Below are 8,821 nucleotides of genomic sequence, written 5' to 3' on the forward strand. Positions count from 1 at the left end.
CTTTTCATCCAAATTAGAACTGAACTCTCTTTGTTAAATATCTACCACAAAATGCACCAGAATTTTGCAATCTATATAAACAGGTGGAAGAAACATTTCAAAAAACAGTTAAAGGGTATCATTTACGGTAAAGGCCAAATATTCGATAAAAGGAAAATTATTTAAATAAAACATTTTACATGTTGAGGTTAAGAATGAGCTATTTTTAGGTACATAATATAACATTAACATGTAATTTTTACAAAATAATGAAGTAACATTTTGTCAAACAAAAAAAAAAGATGAAGTAGCATACCAATAATATAACATTGACATATAATTTTAACAAAAGAATGAAGTAACACACGATTGATAAAAATTAATATTTTTAAGGTGAACAAATGTGGTGTCTGAGGTTCGAATTCCAACATCTGCATATATTTGGGACCACATATTTCATTCTCTTTGATATGCATTGAAATTTGTTTTTGTCTACTACATCTACAATGTATATGACCCGTGCGGCAGCACGGGTGGAAAGTCTAGTTTGAACTTAAATTTAAAATTATAGGGTCCATATTCACTATGTAAAGAGAGAGAAAAAATAAGATGCTCAAAATCTTTCACTTTTTAAAATTTTAAGAAAAAAATTAAAAATTAAATAAATATCCACAGGAACATCCGCAGGAAAAAGTGACAGTTAGAGTTACCTTCGAAAATTCTTGCGGTGAAAATATCCGCAGGAAATTTCCAGTGATACAAAAAAAGCAGGAAAATCCGCAGTTATATATTTCCTAAGAAAGCAATAACAAATTTTTCTACCTAATTAAGCAACAAAGCAGGAAAAAATTAAACAATATCCACTAATTTTTACCAAATCGGACCTAAGAAAGATAGTTAATCACATTTAATTTATGTATTCTCAATAACAAATTTCGAATATTGTTTAACGTATCATTCATAGATGATAAATTGGTTTGTTGGAAATTTAAAAAGTTAAATTAAATTATGGATCTAGAGATATTATATTAAAAGAGAGAATTAGCATTTTCTTATATTTTATTGAAAATGTTAACAAGTTACCTTATGAGACTTGTTAAGAAGTTTAAAATAAAAATTTTATCTTAAAAATTATGTATTCAACACATTAAAACAATAAAAAGTAAATTTTTCCAACTTTTTTTTTTAAAGAAGTATATTTTTCTACCTAATTTCATCAATCATTTCTAATTTTAAATCTTTAAGGGAGTAAAACTTGTTTATATTTTATCATGAAGAGAGTAACATTCTCATCCCATTCATTAAAAATTCATAACTCTTTCCACACCCCTTTGTTGCAGAATTCTTAACTAAAAATTCAACCTTGTCCATCAACTTTCCCTTCACACATATTCATATTCATTGTCTTTTCAAGGTTTGGAATGTTGTTGGCATAAGCAGCATGCACGGTCTTTAGCTAAAGATTCAACCTTATACTTATGATTTAATGGATGTTGTTTATTTAATGTTTTTAAACTTACTACTCCCTCCGTCCTGAAATATAAGCAAAAAAAACTCATTTTCTTTATCTTAAAATATAAACAAAAAAGACAAACTTTTATTATATTTAATCTTGTTTTTTAAAAAAATCATCTTTTCCAATAAAAACTTTTGCTTGTTCTCATGAAATTAAATACAAATTTCATTTAATTTTCTCTCTCTTCCATTTTTTCCATAACCAATAGCCAATGAAAATTGTTTTTACATCTTCCCATGAAACTTATTCCAAAGAAAACATAAAAAACTATGCTACAAATTTTTATGTTTTAGTTTTCTTAATAAGCGTGATTTTGTTTTTTTGCTTATAATTTGGGACGGAGGGAGTAGATGTTTTGTAAAGTTACTGCAAATTTAATCAAATTAGAAATTATTTGTGTTGAAAAATTACTTACAGTGAAATTTAAAAATACAATATTTTTTTGAAATGATTGTTTTTAAAAAATACAATATTTTTAAAAATGATTGTTTTTTTTTAAATATAAAAATACAATATTTTTTAAAAATGATTGTTTTTATTTACAAATTCACAGTTGAAACATGAAAGATTCATGCATGCCATTGTTGAGAAAACTGGGAGTGTATCTTGACAAGAATTTGGTTCAAGCTAAGCTGAAGAATAAACCACTAGGTAGCTAGCAAAACTGTGCTACCTTCCAGACATTAAATGGACTAATGCTTGGTTTTCATAGAAGGAGCCAACATCCCAATCCTCAGCTGCTGATGATAATGTCATTAAGGCAACTACAATTGATCTCATGCTTGGTCTAAGTTGAGGATTTTCATGTGTACATGCTTTAGCAAGCTGAGACATCTGCAAGTGCAACAAATTATTAGTTTTATGCACTCACTTCTTCTTATATTAATGGATGTTTTCATTTTGAAAGAGGCTTAATGATGTGTTTCGTCCTTGCAATTAGGCGTCATTTAAAAATTAGTCCCTGTAATCGCTAATCCTGGCAATTTACCCTTGCATTGTTTAATCATTTAAAATTTCGTCCTTTGATCAACTTAATCACTACCAAGTCATCAAATTAGCAAAATGGCATGGGAATGGACAAAAATACCCTCATCTTTATTATGAGAAGAAGATGAAGACAGGGGTAAAAATGTCATTTCACGAATTGATGACGAGGGTATTTTTGTCCATTCCCATGCCATTTTGCTAATTTGATGACGTGGCAGTGATAAAGTTGGTCAAAGGACGAAATTTTAAATGATTAAACAATGCAAGGGTAAATTGTCAGGATTAGCGATTACATGGACTAATTTTTAAATGACGCCTAATTGCAAGGACGAAACACATCATTAAGCCTTTGAAAGAATGATAATCATATTCAGTGACATTTAGGATCATTTCTTTATTCTAGTTTTGCCTCATAAATATTCTATGCATTACACAATTACACTCCACTATGTTTAATTTATGATATTGATTAATAGTTCAATGATAAATTAGTAAAATTAATACTTGTTAAAATTGTTTTTTAATTCAAATATTATCATTTCTTAACCTTTGTAAAAATATCTTAAACATTGTCCCTGTGAGGGACATTGCATATTATAAGCGGGGGTTGAGCTTTGAACCCAGACACCCTATTTATTCACTTTGAAAAAATGAATTTATATTGATCAAGATGTTAGGAAGGAGTTTAGTATTAACTCAGCCATTTGCTTCACTAGTGTACTAGACATCTTTAGCTTTGAAGTTAACAAGATAAGATTAGAAAAGGAAGAAGGAAGCACCTTAAATACTGAGTCAATAGGGTAATTTTCACCAAGCCTAGGGTCAACAAGTTTACCAAGATCTTCTTTTGGTTCTGAAAGACCAAGAACTTCTTCAAGCTGCATTATTTCATCAAGCAAGCTAAAATTGAGTATATTAAGAACTACTAATGATTAATCATGTGAGTTTACAACTAGTGTGATAAGGTATAAGAAAGGTGAGGAATAACAACCAGTGCAACTAGTCCTTTTGATTCATTCTTATCCTCAGTTGTCTTCACAATAGCTTGCTTCCCAGATATAAGCTCAAACAGAACAACTCCAAATGCATATAACTAATTAGCTCATCATATGATACAATATATTTACTAACTAATCTTAACTCCTTCCAAATCCAATCTTCTCTATCAAATTGTTTATTGTTATGCATCATAATAGCTAGCTGCACAAAACAAATAGATTTACATATGTTGTATGTGAATGACATAAAAAAATGGAAAGGCAAGTAGAATTATGAATAAAGTAACCACAAACAAATACTTGTAATCGATTTGTCATGTCTTGCAGCAACTAAAAACAAAACATCCGAAAGGAAAAACTCAAATAATAGTAGCAGAATAAATAAATTACATTATAAGCACAACGATGACAGTAAATATAACCTAAACTGAAGCCTTCAGATTAAATTGATCTGATTGGTTGGGATTTGGTGTCAACGAATCTATTGACATCTGGTGTTAATAGATCCACTCACTCATTAAATTGTGTCAACGACACCATTTAGATTAAAAGACATCATGAAACCGTTGGATTCATGTAACCGGCATCATTTAGTAGAAAAAGACTTTTGTTGTTGATATAATTATTTTAATATTCTATTTTTATTGATTAATTTATTTGACAAAATTTTGTTATTTTGTAAATGTATTGAACTAATTTATTTAGTTGCCTAAATGAGAAAATCAATTAAATTATTTTGCTCAATTAAATAGATATATATTTTATCGAGAGTCGCGGCATTATTGTAAACGGTATTCTTTTAACCAACAGTGTGTCTCACTGTCATAAAGTGTAAAGCCTTATGATCCACGGGCTTCACATGATATACGGAGACAAAGTGCGTGAAATGCTTGTGTGACCGGAAGGAGGCGTTCATTACTACGAGTTCAGTCTGGCCGTGCTTAAGGAGAATAGGGTGATTCAAAGAGCAAACTTGAAGAGATATTTGTGAGATTCGTCGGTGGCTGAGTTATTTAGGTAAACATGTGTTGCTTTTCTTCAATAAATTAAAACCTTTAATTCTTTTGTGTTTTGTTTGGTGATTATCGTATTGATTTTGAAATGTCGTATTGGATCCACTAAACCTTTGGTTGTTATATCTGTGATTTTATTTCCTTCTTTCGATTGAGAGAATCCAATTTGTTTGATTTTGAATATTAGGAGGTAGGTTTTGTAAGAAATTTTATCATCAGAAAGATCATAATTGGATTCTTACAAAACCTACCTCCTAATATTCAAAATCAAACAAATTGGATTCTCTCTATCGATAGAAGGAAAAAAAAATCACAGATATAACTACCAAAGGTTCAGTGGATCCAATACTACATTTCAAAATCAATATCATAATCACCAAACAAAACACAAAAGTATTAAAGGTTTAAATGCATTGAAGAAAAGAAGTACATGTTTACCTAAATAACTCAGCCAACGACGAATCTCACAAATATCTCTTCAAATCTGCTCTTTGAATCGCCCCATTCTCCTTAAGCATGGCCAACTAACTCGTAGTAATGAACGCCTCCTTTCGGTCACGCGATCATTTCACCCACTCTGTCTCCGTATATCATGTGAAGCCCGCGAATGAGAAGGCTTTACACTTTATGACATGAGACACACGGCTGGTTAGCATAATACCATGTACAATAATGTCGTGATTCTCGATAAAAGATATATCTATTAAATTGAGAAAAATAATTTAATTAATTTTCTCATTTAGGCAACTAAATAAATTAGTTCAATACATTTACCAAATAACAAAATTTGGTCAAATAAAGCAAAACCTGAAAGGATATATCCGCACATAAAAAATAATCAATAAAAGTAGAATATTAAAATAATATCAACAACCAAAGTCCTTTTCTACTAAATGGTGCCGGTTACATGAATCCAACGGTCTCATGAATGGTTGGGATTTGGTGTCAATAACTCTGTTGACACCTGGTGTTAACGGTTACGCAGACAAAATGTTTCATAATTGTGTGTACATGGAACTGAACTAATAAAATGTTTCAAACAAAAGTTAGACTACTATTATGATATAAGTGATCGCTTTGGAATAGACTGTGAGCACATAATGTTTGTCTGTGATAATATTTGCTTAAATAATTTGTAATTGAATATCTAAATTTAGGGACTGAATAATTGCAATTTACTTATAAATTTAAAGATTTGATTACAAATGTTTTAATTCAAGAGCCTAATTACAATTTTGTTTAAGTGCAAAATTTTTAATTTAAGGACCTATTTAAGGTTTATTTAAACCCTTTTTTTGTTATATAAATTTTCACCATCACAACCAATGTATTTAGAATTTTATTTGTATGCTTTCCGTTTTAATTTTTAGTTATCACTTGTTAAATAAATGTAACATTGTTTTCTGTATCTAGAGTTTCGTATTGTTTTCGGTTGTTATTCCAAAACAATTTTTTTTAAACCATAAATGGAATTGTTACTTTTGTAATTAATAGTAAAGTTTTTTGAATAAATAATTAATAGTAAAGTTGATTTTTATCATCTTTTATTCGTTAGATTTTTCCCCATCTGTTGGATTAATCTAACAATTGACAATAGGGCGTGAGAGATAGTGTGTGAGAACACATAAGGAGGGGATCCAAATCCTCTCTATTGTAGGTGTAGCCCAAAACGGGACCAGAACGCACGAGCCATTTTCGAAAGAAGATAATGCATACATCTTTGGTGGATTGACTATAGAAAAAAGATCTTGAGTAGATCGACATAGGAAAAAAAAATATCTTGAGTGGATTGATATACAATCCCAAGAATAATGTTAAAAAAAAAAAAAAATCTTGTGCTTTAATTTATTCAAGAAAATGAATTTGCCTGCTTAAGTATATTCATCAGGTTTGATGTTTAACACTAATATGCTTTATTGTTTTATTATTTCTTTGATCCCTTTTTGAATGTGCCAGGTGCTAGATTTCTAGGAAAATCAAATACATCGTGCTAAATTTTGGCTTGCACCCAAGAATCAAGTCAATGACCTAACAAGCTCAAGTTTTTCTAATAATCAACAAAGAAGTCTACCATATCACATATATGTTTATTCTTTTTCTTCAGGTGACAAAAGTGACCTCTCTAATGATGACACACCTAAGAAGTTGGTCCTTTATGACCATGTGACAAATGGAGTCAACTGAAATCAACTTAACCCCAGATCCTCTTTGGTGTTAACCTCCAAACTTAACTCCTGAAGTTTTGCCAATAGTTGGCGCGAGCACTGTTCAATGTGATTCCTGTTCTAAATGGAGGTTAATTCCAACAAAGAAAAAATATGAAGAAATATGTGAACATATCCTCCTTCACAATCATTTTGTTTGTGATAAAGCTCCTCTGAATCATCACAAGATATATCGTGCCGCCACTCCCGAGCTTTATCACAAACAAAAGGATTTTGAAGGATATGTTCACGTATTTATTCATATTTTTTCTTTGTTGGAATCAACCTCCATTTAGAACACGAATCACATTGAACAGTGAACGTGCCAACTATTCGAAAAACTCTAAGAGCTGAATTTGGAGGTTCACACCAAAGAGGATCAGTGGTAAGTTGATTTCGGTTGTCTCCATTTGTCACATGGTCATAAAGGACTAACTTCTTAGGTTTTTATAGAGGTCACTAATTCATCACATGAAGAAGGATATGAAACATATATAATGTGATATGGAAGACTTCTTTGTTGATTATTAGAAAAATTTGAGCATGTAATTAGGTTATTGACTTGATTCTTGGTTGCAAGACAAAATTTAACACGATGCATTTGATTTTCCTAGAAATCTAGCACTTGATACATTCAAAAATGGATCAAAGAAATATTAAACAATAAATCATAATAATGTTAAACATCAAACCTTATGAATATACTTAATCAGGAAAAAGCACTTTCTTGAATAAATTCAATTCACAATAATTTTTTAGTCATTATTCTTGAGACTGTATATCGATCCATTCTAGAACTTTTTTTTCCTCTCTATAGTCTATCCACTCAAGATCTTTTTTTTTTATAATCGATCCACCCAAGATCTATGCATATCTTCTTTTGTCCGTTCATTAAATAATAATTCGGCATAGCTAAGGTTTTCAAATCATGAATCAAAAGAACTATTTTATAACTCGTAAATCAAATCTTATTATGAATTATAAAAACGGTATTTGAAGTAAAAACAAGGAACATATGCAAAACTTATAAGTTTATACAACATATATTAATTTCAAAATAGTTAAAGATTGAAATGATAAATCTATGAGAGTAGCAATAACACAACAAATCAACAAAAAGAAAGGGCAAGTAAGGAATGTCTTCAAATAAGAAAGGGGACCGTAAGCATATAATAATAGAGAAGAGACTTGGAAGCACTGACCGGGTAGAAATAATACCAAAAGTGCATGTGGGAGGATAGGATTGAGGACCTAAATATATATGCTAGAGATGTGTGTGGATCTAAATTAGCTTATTCAAAATTTTGATAGCTGATTTTGCTTCATTTAAAGGAAAAAAAAATGAAAATAACCAACCTGGGCCTTTTCGAAAATTGCTCATGTGTACTAATTAATAAACCACAAAATTATGAAGATCCATAGATATGAAGTTGGATATACAAACCTTATGCCTTCTTCTCCACATGTGCGTCCACAAATTTAATAGTTCATTACAGTATGTTGCTCTGAATCTCAATAAATTATCTAGAACGGATACTTCCTCTTGTGCGACATCACTTATCAAAACGAGATATTCAAAACATTGATTAGGAGCATAACATACAACAAACGAAAATTTTCAATTGAAACACATTCATCTGTACGCGTGAAAATGAAAGAAAATGGGCAGAAAGAAAATAAAAAGTTAATCTAACCTGAAAATTATTGTGAGTGAAAATCCACGTGGTTTCGAAAACAAAATGATGTGTTTGGTGTGCAATGAAATTAATAATATGCACGAGTTATCATCATATATCTATAGTTCATTATTTATATAGGATAGTAGATATCATAAGAGATAAGTATGAAGGCTAGAATTGAATAAACAACTACTCCCTCCGTCCCTATATATAAGACCCTTTTGTCAAAATCACGGGAATTAAGATAGTGGATATTTGTATTAAAGTTGTTTGTAATCACTATTGTTTTTACAATTTTATCCTTTAAGAAAGAAGGTTAGTTTATATTTTCAACATGTTATTTATTGTTGATTGAAGAAAAAGATGTATAATAAATAGGGGCATGTATGTAAAGAATTAATTAATGTAGTTGGAAATAACAAAAGGGTCTTATAAAAAGGGACAA

The 8,821-nt window shown here is 30.1% G+C and overlaps 1 long non-coding RNA gene across 1 annotated transcript; it reads right to left on the minus strand.

The window, feature by feature from the left end:
* Positions 1-2,026: 2,026 nt before the first annotated feature.
* On the minus strand, positions 2,027-8,488 carry LOC25486223 (uncharacterized). Its single transcript, XR_003009201.2, has 5 exons — positions 8,392-8,488; positions 8,142-8,253; positions 3,474-3,682; positions 3,262-3,360; positions 2,027-2,329 (listed from the first exon to the last, which is right to left on the minus strand). It is a non-coding gene; the product is annotated as an uncharacterized lncRNA (long non-coding RNA).
* Between the last annotated feature and the right edge of the window lie 333 nt (positions 8,489-8,821).

The sequence above is a fragment of the Medicago truncatula genome, chromosome 2, assembly GCF_003473485.1.
Source record: "Medicago truncatula cultivar Jemalong A17 chromosome 2, MtrunA17r5.0-ANR, whole genome shotgun sequence".
Classification (NCBI taxonomy): domain Eukaryota; kingdom Viridiplantae; phylum Streptophyta; class Magnoliopsida; order Fabales; family Fabaceae; genus Medicago; species Medicago truncatula.